Source organism: Oncorhynchus kisutch, linkage group LG1 (assembly GCF_002021735.2).
Source record: "Oncorhynchus kisutch isolate 150728-3 linkage group LG1, Okis_V2, whole genome shotgun sequence".
Classification (NCBI taxonomy): Eukaryota; Metazoa; Chordata; class Actinopteri; order Salmoniformes; family Salmonidae; genus Oncorhynchus; species Oncorhynchus kisutch.
The window spans coordinates 71,620,786-71,636,906 of record NC_034174.2 but is presented as its reverse complement, the minus strand read 5'-3'; positions in this window follow the sequence as shown (position 1 = coordinate 71,636,906).

The window sequence follows — 16,121 nt, the reverse complement described above, 5'->3', positions numbered from 1 at the left end:
CTATCACATCTCTGAACACAACCTGCTATCATGTCTCTGAAAGCAACCTGCTGGCACATCTCTGAACGCAACCTGCTATCATGTCTCTGAACACAACCTGCTATCACATCTCTGAACATAACCTGCTATCACATCTGTGAATGCAACCTGCTATCACGTCTCTGAACACAACCTGCTATCATGTCTCTGAACACAACCTGCTATCATGTCTCTGAACGCATCCTGCTGTCCCACTTCTGAACGCAACCTGCTATCATGTCTCTGAACGAAACCTGCTATCACATCTCTGAACACAACCTGCTATCATGTCTCTGAACGCATCCTGCTGTCCCACTTCTGAACACAACCTGCTATCACGTCTCTGAACACAACCTGCTATCATGTCTCTGAACGCATCCTGCTGTCCCACTTCTGAACACAACCTGCTATCACGTCTCTGAACACAACCTGCTATCATGTCTCTGAACGCATCCTGCTGTCCCACTTCTGAACGCAACCTGCTATCACGTCTCTGAACGCAACCTACTATCACGTCTCTGAACGCAACCTGCTATCACGTCTCTGAACGCAACCTGCTATCACGTCTCTGAACACAACCTACTATCACGTCTCTGAACGCAACCTACTATCACATCTCTGAACACAACCTACTATCACGTCTCTGAACACAACCTACTATCACGTCTCTGAACACAACCTACTATCACGTCTCTGAACACAACCTACTATCACGTTTCTGAACACAACCTACTATCACGTCTCTGAACACAACCTACTATCACGTCTCTAAACACAACCTACTATCACGTCTCTGAACACAACCTACTATCATGTCTCTGAACACAATCTACAATCAGAAGGTCACATATGTCCTGTAAGCACTTTGACTAGGAGATGGTCGGGAGACAGCCACATCGACACACACACAGTGACATGGAGATGGTGGTTAGACCAGGGACCCTCCCACGGAGCAAAAAAGGCATCTACCCTTCCCTCCTTCCTCTCCCTGGCTCCCCAGCTCGCATCCTCCCCTTCTTGCAGCCAGTTCTGATCTCTGGCCCCCTGCTCTGGCTCTGGAGGATGGTACTGGGCAAGGGAGGGATGGAGGGAAGGAAGGAAGGATGGATGGATGGGAAATGAGGGTGGGTAAGCGAGATAAACAGAAAGAGAGAGAGAGACAGAGAGGATGGAAAGATGGAGAGAGAGAGACGGGAAAAGGGAAATAAGAAAAATAGGAAGCAAGGAATTGAGAGACAGTGTTCAAAAGATGCCAACCACCCTCCAGCCCTCCTCCATACTGAGGGATAGTCTCTCTCCACACCCCCGACCTCCACAGACCCTCCTCCCCTCTCCTGCCCAGGCCTCCAGGAAAAGTTCAATCTTTGCATTTCATTGTGTTTCCCCCTTTGGCTCGTCCCTCATGAAACTTTTAACCGGGTCCCCGGGTGAACAATGCTAATGGGAAAACACACACACTGACTCTGGCTACCACCAGCGGCAGACACACACACACACACACACACACACACACACACACACACACACACACACACACACACACACACACACACACCACTCGCTCGCTCATGTGTGTGCTCAAGCAACGTGGCTGAAATACTAACAGCACACACACATTAGTACACTCTCATGGGTGCATAAATGCATAAATTCACACAGAAACACACAAGCATGTGTGTGCATGTACTGTATACTCACACAAATACACACACTTAGACACACAGGCACACACAGGCACACACACACACACGGACACAGACACACACAGAAACACAGACACACATGCACGCACACACACCCCACTAACCAATCTACAGATCCAAATGTACATATTCACCTTCTCTAAAACCCAGCCACAAAGCTAACTACCAAGCTATTTTACAGAGGGGAAAAATAGAAAGCTAGATAAACATCACTTACTAAATACCAAATGACTTTGGGCAGAATGGAGGAAGGCTGAGAAGGCTGCTATCCTATATCAGGGTGCTGGCTGGGTCTCTGCCCTGTAGGAGCAGCCGTCAACACACTGTAATGAATCCTAAATGCTAATGCCTGCCAGTGGCAGTACGGCTTTCACTAGTGGCATAAGAAACACAGTCAGAACAACCAGGAAGTAAACTAAAATGAAGACTGAGACTGCAGTTCGTTCATCTGACGGGGGGTATCATGGCTTTATCGTGTCGCCACATCTGAAATGACAGCATTCTCTTTCTGCGTCGCTCTCTCTTTCTGTCAATCTTTATGTCTGTCACTTTCTCTTTTAATCCTCCTGCATCACACATTCTCTCTCCATCCCTCTCTCCTCTCTCTTTCCTACCTCTCTCTCACAGTCCCCATGTATCCTCCTTTCCCCTTTTCTCCCACCCAATATTTCCTTCCCCCCTCCACCCTCTCTCTCTCTCTGTGAAAGTTAAAGATTATTCTGGGAGCTTCTCCATTTGCTGATACCACCCTGCCATCGCACAGATTTCTCTCTACATTGCTATTTTCAGCAGCTATGGCACATATCCATTTAGAGGACTAATATTTTTCTCAGCCCTCCATGAGCAGTGAGACACAGAGAGAGGGAGGGAAGGAGGGAGTGGTGCAAAGGAGGACATGGGGGATGGAGGGAGCATGGGAAGAGAGGGTAAAGTGTAATCCAGTTGTTGGGATACTGACACTTTTTCAAAGTGCAAGATATACTGTATTGTAGTAGCGTTCAGCAATGGGAGCGGTGAGATGCATTATGGGACAGGGGTTGGAAGACCATCATACTGAACAAGGTCACTGATGAGGTAACTGATGTTTTGACCCCAGTCAACCTTCTCCAAGACATAACACAACACAACACAACATAACAAAACAAAACGAGAGAAAACTAGGAAAGGATGTTGGTGTAATATGGCTGCACATATATGTTTTTGAAAATGACTTCCTTTATCAGTAATAACCCCTTTATGTTCCTTTCCTGGAAATATTGCTATGCCTGCAGTTTTGTCAGACTGAAGTTGGCGAATCATCGTGACTTTGTGGTACACAGCAGAGTTTCAGACTTTGTAGGACAACAACATCATGAAACCTTTTATACTGTGATGATAAAGCCAACAACAGACCAGACTTGAAGTATTCAGACTGAGGTCTGATGGATCAGCCACTGGTGCCTCCGGCAGGATGACTACCAAACCAGAACATATCACATTCCCAATCATTTCAACCCTCATTGAGACCATATTGCTAGGCAATGATGTGTACGTCAATTTCCCAAGATCCATGTATTCTCATCTGTCTTGGTCAGACCATGTGGCACCTGCAGGGAAGGGGAGAGAGGGAGAGAGAAACAGAGAGACAGAGAGAGTGAGAGAGAGAGAGAGAGGGAAAGAGTTATAGATCTACAGAAGGAGAGATGACGTGAAAGAGATCAAGAGAGAGAGAGGGAGAGAGAAAGAGCGAGATGGAACAAGGCATCGAGAGAGATAGAGCACCCACAAGAAAAACAAAGCACACACGCATGCAGGAGAGAGATGAGTCTGTCTGGGCCGGGGATGGTAGGGAGATGGATGGGTGGTGTTACCTACTACCTGTGAGGGGGTCAGCTTTAAACTGCCTGGGCCAGATAAGGGCTTGCAATAGCAGGTGTCTGGGCAGACATTGACTGTTTATCCCATTGATTTAACTGGAAGTCTAGCAGGCATGGCAAGAGAGAGAGAGAGAGAGAGAGAGGTGAACAGAGTTCAGCCAGTCACAGCTGTTAATCAAAGTGACAGACTACAGAAGCACAGAATCGGTTTTCTAGTCCTTTCTCACTTTCTCTGGGTATTTTATATATTTTTTATTTCACCTTTATTTAACCAGGTAAGCTAGTTGAGAACAAGTACTCACTTGCAACTGCGACCTGGCCAAGATAAAGCGTAGCAATTCGACACATACAACAACACAGAGTTACACAAGGAATAAACAAAACATACAGTCAATAATACAGTAGAACAAAATAAAACAAAAAGTCGATATACAGTGAGTGCAAATGAGGTAAGTTAAGGAAATAGGCCATGGTGGCAAAGTAATCACAATATAGCAATTAAACACTGGAATGGTAGATCGGCAGAAGATGAATGTGCAGGTAGCGATACTGGGGTGCAAAGGAGCTAAATAAATAAATAAATAAATACCAGTATGGGGATGAGGTAGGTATACAGATGGGCTGTTTACAGATGGGCAATGTACAGGTGCCGTGATCTGTAAGCTGCTCTGACAGCTGGTGCTTAAAGCTAGTGAGGGAGATGTGAGTCTCCAGCTTCAGAGATTTTTGCCATTTGTTCCAGTCATGGGCAGCAGAGAACTGGAAGGAAAGACGACCAAAGGAGGAATTGGCTTTGGGGGTGACCAATGAGATATACTTGCTGGAGCGCGTGCTACGAGTGGGTGCTGCTATGGTGACCAGTGAGCTGAGATAAGGCGAGGCTTTACCTAGCAGAGACTTGTAGATAACCTGCAGCCAGTGGGTATGAAGCGAGGGCCAACCAACGAGAGCCTCCAGGTCACAATGGTGGGTGGGGTATGGGGCTTTGGTGACAAAATGGATGGCACTGTGATAGACTGCATCCAGTTTGTTGAGTAGAGTGTTGGAGGCTATTTTATAGATGACATCCCCAAATTCGAGGATCAGTAGGATGGTCAGTTTTACGAGAGTATGTTTGGCAGCATGAGTGAAGGATGCTTTGTTGCGAAATAGGAAGCCGATTCTAGATTTAATTTTGGATTGGAGATGCTTAATGTGAGTCTGGAAGGAGAGTTTACAGTCTAACCAGACACCCAGGTATTTGTAGTTGTCCACGTATTCTAAGTCAGAGCAGTCCAGAGTAGTGATGCTGGACGGGCGAGCAGGTGTGGGCAGTGATCAATTGAATAGAATGCATTTAGTTTTACTTGCGTTTAAGAGCAGTTGGAGGCCACGGAAGGAGAGTTGTGGAGGTTCTGGAGGTTAGTTAACACAGTGTCCAAGGAGGGGCCAGAAGTATACAGAATGGTGTCGTCTGCGTAGAGGTGGATCAGAGAATCACCAGCAGCAAGAGCAACATCATTGATGTATACAGAAAAGAGAGTCGGCCCGAGAATTGAACCCTGTGGCACACCCATAGAGACTGTCAGAGGTCCGGACAACAGGCCCTCCGATTTGACACACTGAACTCTATCAGAGAAGTAGTTGGTAAACCAGGCGAGGCAATCATCTGAGAAACCAAGACTGTCGAGTCTGCTAATAAGAATGTTGTGATTGACAGAGTGGAAAGCCTTAGCCAGGTCGATGAATACGGCTGCACAGTAATGTCTCTCATTGATAGCGGTTATGATGTCGTTTAGAACCTTGAGCGTGGCTAAGGTGCACCCATGACCAGCTCTGAAACCAGATTGCATAGCGGAGAAGGTATGGTGGGATTCGAAATGGTCAGTAATCTGTTTGTTAACTTGGCTTTCAAAGACTTTAGAAAGACAGGGTAGGATAGATATTGGTCTGTAGCAGTTTGGGTCTAGAGTGTCAACCCCTTTGAAGAGGGGGATGACCGCGGCAGCTTTCCAATCTTTGGGAATCTCATACGATACGAAAGAGAGGTTGAACAGGCTAGTAATAGGGGTTGCAACAATTTCGGCATATCATTTTAGAAAGAGAGGGTCCAGATTGTCTAGCCCGGCTGATTTGTAGGGATCCAGATTTTGCAGCTCTTTCAGAACATCAGCTATCTGGATTTGGGTAAAGGAGAAAGGGTGGGGCTTTGGCGGGTTGCTGTGGAGGGTGCCGGACAGTTGACCGGGGTAAGGGTAGCCATGTGGAAAGCATGGCCAGCAGTAGAGAAATGCTTATTGAAATTCTCAGCCTTGTCTCAGGATGGTAAGTTGGTGGTTGAAGATATCCCTCTAGTGGTGTGGGGGCTGTGCTTTGGCAAAGTGGGTGGGGTTATATCCTTCCTGTTTGGCCCTGTCCGGGGGTGTCCTCGGATGGGGCCACAGTGTCTCCTGACCCCTCCTGTCTCAGCCTCCAGTATTTATGCTGCAGTAGTTTATGTGTCGGGGGGCTGGGGTCAGTTTGTTATATCTGGAGTACTTCTCCTGTCCTATTCGGTGTCCTGTGTGAATCTAAGTGTGCGTTCTCTAATTCTCTCCTTCTCTCTTTCTTTCTCTCTCTCGGAGGACCTGAGCCCTAGGACCATGCCCCAGGACTACCTGACATGATGACTCCTTGCTGTCCCCAGTCCACCTGGCCATGCTGCTGCTCCAGTTTCAACTTCCACCTGACTGTGCTGCTGCTCCAGTTTCAACTGTTCTGCCTTATTATTATTCGACCATGCTGGTCATTTATGAACATTTGAACATCCTGGCCATGTTCTGTTATAATCTCCACCCGGCACAGCCAGAAGAGGACTGGCCACCCCACATAGCCTGGTTCCTCTCTAGGTTTCTTCCTAGGTTTTGGCCTTTCTAGGGAGATTTTCCTAGCCACCGTGCTTCTACACCTGCATTGCTTGCTGTTTGGGGTTTTAGGCTGGGTTTCTGTACAGCACTTTGAGATATCAGCTGATGTACGAAGGGCTATATAAATAAATGTGATTTGATTTGATTCTCAATTATAGTGGATTTATCGGTGGTGATAGTGTTTCCTAGCCTCAGAGCAGTGGGCAGCTGGGAGGAGGTGCTCTTATCCTCCATGGACTGTGTCCCAGAACTTTTTTTTAGTTAGTACTACAGGATGCAAATTTCTGTTTGAAAAAGCTTGCCTTAGCTTGTATATTTGTGTATATTTGTTCCTAACTTTCCTGAAAAGTTGCATATCACGGGGGCTATTCGATGCTAATGCTTTCTCTGTTGTGGTGGGTTGGTAGGTATATCTTTCTCTGGTGTGGTGGGTTGGTAGGTATATCTTTCTCTGGTGTGGTGGGATGGTAGGTATATCTTTCTCTGGTGTGGTGGGTTGGTAGGTTTGTATTTCTCTGGTGTGGTGGGTTGGCAGGTATGTCTTTCTCTGTTGTGGTGGGTTGGCAGGTATATCTTTCTCTGGGGTGGTGGGTTGGTAGGTATATCTTTCTCTGGGGTGGTGGGTTGGTAGGCATATCTCTCTCTGGTGTGGTGGGTTGGTAGGTTTGTATTTCTCTGGTGTGGTGGGTTGGTAGGCATATCTTTCTCTGGTGTGGTGGGTTGGTAGGCATATCTTTCTCTGGTGTGGTGGGTTGGTAGGTATATATTTCTCTGGTGTGGTGGATTGGTTGATATATCTTTCTCTGGTGTGGTGGGTTGATAGGCATGTACTTCTCTGGTGTGGTGGGTTGGTAGGTATATCATTTTCTGGTGTGGAGGGTTGGTAGGCAAGTATTTCTCTGGTGTGGTGGGTTGGTAGGTATAATGTTCTCTGGTGTGGTGGGTTGGTAGGTATATTGTGCTCTGGTGTGGTGGGTTGGTAGGTATATTGTTCTCTGGTGTGGTGGGTTGGTACGTATACCTTTCTCTGGTGTGGTGGGTTGGTAGGTACAGTGCCTTGCGAAAGTATTCGGCCCCCTTGAACTTTGCGACCTTTTGCCACATTTCAGGCTTCAAACAGAAAGATATAAAACTGTATTTTTTTGTGAAGAATCAACAACAAGTGGGACACAATCATGAAGTGGAACGACATTTATTGGATATTTCAAACTTTTTTAACAAATCAAAAACTGAAAAATTGGGCGTGCAAAATTATTCACAACACCAGAGATACTGTTGTGAAGAAGTTTAAAGCCGGATTTGGATACAAAAAGATTTCCCAAGCTTTAAACATCCCAAGGAGCACTGTGCAAGCGATCATATTGAAATGGAAGAGTATCAGACCACTGCAAATCTACCAAGACCTGGCCGTCCCTCTAAACTTTCAGCTCATACAAGGAGAAGACTGATCAGAGATGCAGCCAAGAGGCCCATGATCACTCTGGATGAACTGCAGAGATCTACAGCTGAGGTGGGAGACTCTGTCCATAGGACAACAATCAGTCGTATATTGCACAAATCTGGCCTTTATGGAAGAGTGGCAAGAAGAAAGCCATTTCTTAAAGATATCCATAAAAAGTGTTGTTTAAAGTTTGCCACAAGCCACCTGGGAGACACACCAAACATGTGGAAGAAGGTGCTCTGGTCAGATGAAACCAAAATTGAACTTTTTGGCAACAATGCAAAACGTTATGTTTGGCGTAAAAGCAACACAGCTCATCACCCTGAACACACCATCCCCACTGTCAAACATGGTGGTGGCAGCATCATGGTTTGGGCCTGCTTTTCTTCAGCAGGGACAGGGAAGATGGTTAAAATTGATGGGAAGATGGATGGAGCCAAATACAGGACCATTCTGGAAGAAAACCTGATGGAGTCTGCAAAAGACCTGAGACTGGGACGGAGATTTGTCTTCCAACAAGACAATGATCCAAAACATAAAGCAAAATCTACAATGGAATGGTTAAAAAATAAACATATCCAGGTGTTAGAATGGCCAAGTCAAAGTCCAGACATGAATCCAATCGAGAATCTGTGGAAAGAACTGAAAACTGCTGTTCACAAATGCTCTCCATCCAACCTCACTGAGCTCGAGCTGTTTGGCAAGGAGGAATGGGAAAAAATGTCAGTCTCTCGATGTGCAAAACTGATAGAGACATACCCCAAGCGACTTACAGCTGTAATCGCAGCAAAAGGTGGCGCTACAAAGTATTAACTTAAGGGGGCTGAATAATTTTGCACGCCCAATTTTTCAGTTTTTGATTTGTTAAAAAAGTTTGAAATATCCAATAAATGTCGTTCCACTTCATGATTGTGTCCCACTTGTTGTTGATTCTTCACAAAAAAATACAGTTTTATATATTTATGTTTGAAGCCTGAAATGTGGCAAAAGGTCGCAAAGTTCAAGGGGGCCGAATACTTTCGCAAGGCACTGTATTTCTCTGGTGTGGTGGGTTGGTAGGTATATCTTTCTCTGGTGTGGTGGGTTGGTAGGTATATCTTTCTCTGGTGTGGTGGGTTGGTAGGTATGTGTTTATCTGGTGTGATGGGTTGGTAGGTATATCTCTGGTGTGGTTGGTTGGTTGGTATGTATTTCTCTGGTGTGGTGGGTTGGTAGGTATATCTTTCTCTGGTGTGGTGGGTTGGTTGGTATATCTTTCTCTGGTGTGGTGGGTTGGTAGGTATTTCTCTGGTGTGGTGGGTTGGTAAGTATATCTTTCTCTGGTGTGGTGGGTTGGTTGGTATATCTTTCTCTGGTGTGGTGGGTTGGTAGGTATTTCTCTGGTGTGGTGGGTTGGTAGGTATATCTTTCTCTGGTGTGGTGGGTTGGTAGGTATTTCTCTGGTGTGGTGGGTTGGTAAGTATATCTGTGGGGACTCTTCTGAGGTGTGAACAGTCACAGGTGCAGGTAGGCAGGCAGGTGCGAACAACCTGCAAACAAACGCACACTGCCTCCTAAAGCGATTGCTGCATGTATAACTGTAGCCTGGTCCTAGATCTGTTTGTGCTATCACATCAACTCTTTGCCATGCAAAACATAGCACTTTTAGGACAAGAAGTGACAAGAAGTGTGAAGGAGTGGAGTGAAGGCACATGCAGACTGGTACCCAGATAATCTACCTCTGGAGTGAGATTCAATGGTTGAGAATATGTCTAATGCCTGGGACAAAGGGAGGATAAATTGTTAGGATAAAAGTGAGCAAAAAAAGTACATACAGTTGTTTCTATTTTGTATGCATCTTAAGTCGTCATGGTAACCACCATGACTCGTGAAAAAGCCAACAAGTGTTTGATCCTCAGATGCCAGTGTTGCTCTTGCTGTTGTTGCCCACCCTGGCATTGACTATAGGAAAAGAGACACATACACCCTGGCATACTGGCATAGAACCAGCCACACACACACCACCACACACACGGGTACACGCACATGCACACACACCCTAGGGGGAGCTCTATTTCGCTGCTGCTGGCTCTGCAGGGGCTGTCGGCCGAGTTGGTGTTTTGACATTAGTTTGGAGGGTGGCTGTGTGTGTGTGTGTGTGGAGAACGAGGAGCGAACAGGGCTGTGGGTACTAGCTAGTAGGATGTCTATAATTACATATTGATTTCTGTGGTGCGGCTGATCAGCCAGCCAGGGGAAAGTGTGCATAAATCACTCTATGGTATTCTATGATATACCCCAACGCCTACTTATTCTGTTTAATACAATTTATGGAGATCCTGATTCATGTCCACCCCTCTTGTCAGAGTGACGTGGGAGTGTGTGTGCGTGTATGTGTGTGGGGGTGAGGGGTAGGGGCGGTGTGTGTATGTGTGTGTGTGTGAGCAGAGCGTCGGTCGTTCAAGTTGGTTTATGCGTGTGCTAGGGAGTGTGACCCGGGTTAAATCCTGATTATAATGCCCCACCGGCAACATGAAGGACTCTCACAGAATCAAGGTCCGCGTTTTAGTCGTCTTAGTCAGTGATCCCTATCCTATTTCTTTTTTACTTTTGCTTGTGGAAACTTTGTGGAATAACTAGAGTTTGCCGAGTTACTAGAGCGGCATCATTTTATGGGACAAAATTATAACGTGTTTGATAAGTATAATAATCTCAACAAACATACCTATTGGTTAAGAATTAAACAGCCACCAGGTTAAGGAAACAGCCACCAGGTTAAGGAAACAGCCACCTGAATAAGGAAACAGCCACCTGAATAAGGAAACAAAGGCACCAGAATAAGGAAACAAAGGCACCAGAATAAGGAAACAAAGGCACCAGATTAAGGAAATAAAGGCACCAGAATAAGGAAACAGCCATCTGAATAAGGAAACAAAGGCACCAGAATAAGGGAACAGCCATCTGAATAAGGAAACAAAGGCACCAGAATAAGGAAACAGCCACCTGAATAAGGAAACAAAGGCACCAGAATAAGGATACAGCCACCTGAATAAGGAAACAGCCACCAGAATAAGGAAACAGCCACCAGAATAAGGAAACAACCACCAGATTAAGGAAACAGCCACCAGAATAAGGAAACAACCACCAGAATAAGGAAACAGCCACCAGAATAAGGAAACAGCCACCAGAATAATGAAACAAAGGCACCAGAATAATGAAACAAAGGCACCAGAATAATGAAACAAAGGCACCAGAATAAGGAAACAGCCACCAGATTAAGGAAACAACCACCAGAATAAGGAAACAGCCACCAGAATAAGGACACAACCACCAGAATAAGGACACAACCACCAGAATAAGGACACAACCATCAGAATAAGGAAACAGACACCAGAATAAGGACACAACCACCAGAATAAGGAAACAGCCACCAGAATAAGGACACAACCACCAGAATAAGGAAACAGCCACCAGAATAAGGACACAACCACCAGAATAAGGACACAACCACCAGAATAAGGACACAACCACCAGAATAAGGAAACAGCCACCAGAATAAGGAAACAGCCACCAGAATAAGGAAACAGCCACCAGAATAAGGAAACAAAGGCACAAGAATAAGGAAACAAAGTTACCAGAATAAGGAAACAAAGCCATCAGAATAAGGAAACAAAGGCACAAGAATAAGGAAACAAAGTTACCAGAATAAGGAAACAAAGCCATCAGAATAAGGAAACAGCCACCAGATTAAGGAAACAGCCACCAGGATAAGGAAACAGCCACCAGAATAAGGAAGTAAAGCCACCAGAATAAGGAAACAGCCACCAGATTAAGGAAACAAAGCCATCAGAATAAGGAAGTAAAGCCACCAGAATAAGGAAGTAAAGCCACCAGAATAAGGAAACAGCCACCAGATTAAGGAAACAACCACCAGAATAAGGAAGTAAAGCCACCAGAATAAGGAAACAGCCACCAGATTAAGGAAACAACCACCAGAATAAGGAAACAGCCACCAGAATAAGGAAACAGCCACCAGAATAAGGAAACAAAAGCACCTGAATAAGGAAACAAAGCCATCAGAATAAGGAAACAAAGGCACAAGAATAAGGAAACAAAGTTACCAGAATAAGGAAACAAAGCCATCAGAATAAGGAAACAGCCACCAGATTAAGGAAACAGCCACCAGAATAAGGAAACAGCCACCAGAATAAGGAAGTAAAGCCACCAGAATAAGGAAGTAAAGCCACCAGAATAAGGAAACAGCCACCAGATTAAGGAAACAAAGCCATCAGAATAAGGAAGTAAAGCCACCAGAATAAGGAAGTAAAGCCACCAGAATAAGGAAACAGCCACCAGATTAAGGAAACAACCACCAGAATAAGGAAGTAAAGCCACCAGAATAAGGAAACAGCCACCAGATTAAGGAAACAACCACCAGAATAAGGAAACAGCCACCAGAATAAGGAAACAGCCACCAGAATAAGGAAACAGCCACCAGAATAAGGAAACAAAGCCAGAATAAGACATGAAACACAGACCAGAAACAGAGAGAAAGTGAAATGGGCCAGGGAAAGCTGTTATAGCACTCTTAGCCCCTTCGGGGGTTTTCTGGTGATTTCAAATTGACAATTTCAATTCAGTCCACTACCTCTGAACTCTGGGGCCACAGGGCCTGCCTGTAGCTACAATGGGGAACAGTGCTGTAAGTAAATGAGAGAAAGAGAGAGAGAGAGATTAGTGTTCCACATAGCTTGCGCTACTCTGCACTGTAAGAAGTTAGAAGTGTGAAGAAAAATAGCGCAAAGTGTAGTTAGTGTGTCCTGTAAATATATTCAGTCCCTTTTTATCATGGAATCCTCAACTCGTTCATTACTTCTCAGATATTTTCTCTCTCACACTCTCTCCGTTCCCATCTTCCATCTATCCACCCCGTGATGGACAGCAGGCCTACCTCAATCTGATCCATTTGTTCACCAACCATCTCCAGTGGGAGACACTGTATGAGTGCGTGCCTCCAATCCGGCTACTGCCACTTAATTCTAAGTCCATAGAGATGATGGACAGCACACAGAGAGGATATTACAGTATTGATCTGAACAAGCTGGGGGGATCCTCTACCTGTCGCTCAAACCCTGTTGCTAGTCATTCTTCTCTGAGGAGGGAGGGGGGTGGTGGCGTTGGGTGTTTGTGTGTGTGTTTGCCTGTGCCTGTGTCTTTATGTGTGTGAATTTGATCAAGCTGGAGATAGTATGAGAGGTGTTGTTAACTTGATTTATAGTTCTATTATAGTTGCTGTGGCAACCAACTTTCAGTACCCACGGCCTCCTACGTGAAGGGGTTGAGATCCCTCTCACTCACTCACTCACTCACTCACTCACTTACTCACTCACTCACTCACTCACTCACTCAGACACACACACACACAGCACAAAACACACACACAGCGCAAAACACACAGCGCGACACACACACACACACACACACACAGCGCAACAAAACAATCTGTACAGCTGGAGTACGAGAGAGAGTGAGAGAGAGTCCCTTTTCAAAGGGTCTTTGCTTAACCCACCTAATTTGAGACGTTCACATGCCAGGTTGAGCTATAATGAACAAAATATAAACGCAACATGTAAAGTGTTGGTCTCTGTTTCATGAGCTGAAATCAATGATCCCAGAAATGTTTAATTCGCACACAAAAAGCTTATTTCTCTCCAATTTTGTGCAGAAATTGGTTTACATCCCTGTTAGTGAGTATTTCTCCTTTGCCAAGATAATCCATCCACCTGACAGATGTGGCATGTTAGGTGCATCTTGTGCTGGGGACAATAAAAGGCCACTCTAAAATGTGCAGTTTTGTCACACAACACAATGCCACAGATGTCTCAAGTTTTGAGGGAGTGTGCAATTGGCATGCTGACTGCAGGAATGTCCACCAGAGCTTTTTCCAGAGAATGTCATGTTCATTTCTCTACCATAAGCCTCCAATGTCATTTTAGAGAATTTGGCAGTACGTGTAACAACGCCTGCCCAGAACCTCCATATCCGTCTTCTGAGACAGGCCACCCAGACAGCTGATGAAACTAAGGATTATTTATGTCTGTAATAAGTGGGGAAAAACTCATTTTGAATGGCTGGACCAGACTCCCCAGTGGATGGGTCTGGCTCCCAATTGGTTGGCTTATGCCCTCCTAGGCCCACCCGTGTCTGCTCCCCCACCCGTGTCTGCGCCTAAGTTATTTATTTCAATTGAATGATTTCCTTATATGAACTGAGTACCCTCGTTGAAATTGTTGCATGTTGCGTTTCTGTTTTTGTTCAGTATAAAACCAATATAAACACTACTACAGTTCCACCAGATAACGGAAACTTACAGTACCAGTCAAAAGTTTGGACACACCTACTCATTCAAGAGTTTTTCTTTATTTTTACTATTTTCTACATTGTAGAAAATGTACCCTCTTTGGTAAAAGACCAAGACCATATTATGCAAGAACAGCTCAAATAAGCAAAGAGAAACAACAGTCCATCATCACTTTAAGACATGAAGGTCGGTCAATGTGGAACATTTCAAGAACTTTCTATGTTTCTTCAAGTGCAGTTGCAAAAACCATCAAGCGATTTGATGAAACTGGCTCTCATGAGGACCACCATAGGAAAGGAAGACCAAGAGTTAACTCTGCTGCAGAGGATAAGTTCATTGGAGTTATCATTGTCAGAAATAGCAGGCAAAATAAATGCTTCACAGAGTTCAAGCAACAGACACATCTCAACACCAACTATTCAGAGGAGACTGCGTGAAAATAGGTCTTCATGGTCGAATTGCTGCAAAGAAACCAATACTAAAGGACACCAATCAGAAGAGACTTGCTTGGGCCAAAAAACATGAGCAATGGACATTAGACCGGTTGAAATCTGTCCTTTGGTCTGATGAGTCCAAATTTGAGATTTTTGGTTCCAACCGCTGTGTCTTTGTGAGACGCAGAGTAGGTGAACGGATGATCTCTGCATCTGTGGGTCCACTGTGAAGCATGGAGGAGCAGGTGTGATGGTGTGGTGGTGCTTTGCTGGTGACACTGTCAGTGATTGTTTTAGAATTGAAGGTACAGTTAACCAGCATGGCTACAAAATCATTCTGCAGCAATACGCCATCCCATCTGGTTTGTGCTTAGTGAGACTATCATTTTTTTTCAACAGGACAATGACCCAACACACCTCCAGGATGTGTAAGGGCTATTTGACCAAGAAGGAGAGTGATGGAGTGCTGCATCAGATCTGCCTCCACAATCACCCGACCTCAAACCAACTGAGATGGTTTGGGATGAGTTGGACCAAAGTGTGAAGGAAAAGTAGCTGACAAGTGCTCAGCATATTTGGGAACTCCTCCAAGACTGTTGGGAAAGCATTCCAGGTAAAGCTGGTTGAGAGAATGCACACCAAAGCTGTCATCAAGGGAAAGGGTGGCAACTTTGAAGAATCTCATATATTTTGATATGTTTAACACTTTTTTGGTTACTACATGATTTCATATGTGTTATTTCACAGTTTTGATGTCTTCACTATTATTCTACAATGTAGAAAATAGTAAAAATAAAGAAAAACCTTTGAATGAGTATTTGTGTCCAAACTTTTGAGTGGTACTGTACTAGCAATCGATATTCTTTATCTGTCATCTTGAATTAATTGAACCGTCAATACATTGTTAAGCCTATCCACAATCCTGACACAAAATGGCTGCCGGTAGATTGGTAATATAAAATCAGTCAAAGCTGAGAATTTCCAATCCACCATCGCTGTCATGGTACGTGATGAGTATGATGTTGTTCAGCTTGATTCATCCTTCATAGTCTCTCATACTTTCTCCCCCTCAGCAAGCAAGTCTCACAATTGATTGCAATTGTGCACCAGGCACCGTACTGACGACCGAATAAAGTCAAGGTAAAGTCTCAGCCATCTCTCTCCCTCTCTATCAACCTCTCTCTCTATCACCCTCTCTCTCTCTATCACCCTCTCTCTCTCTCTCTCTCTCTCTCTCTCTCTCTCTCTCTGTATCAACCTCTCTCTCTCTCTCTCTCTCTCTCTATCAACCTCTCTCTCTCTCTCTCTATCAACCTCTCTCTCTCTTTCCTCTATCAAATCTCTTCTCTCTCTCTCTCTTCTCTCTCTCTTCTCTCTCCTCCATCTCTCTCTTTCTCCTCTCTCTCTCTCTCTCTCTCTCTCCTCTCTCTCTCTCTCTCTCCTC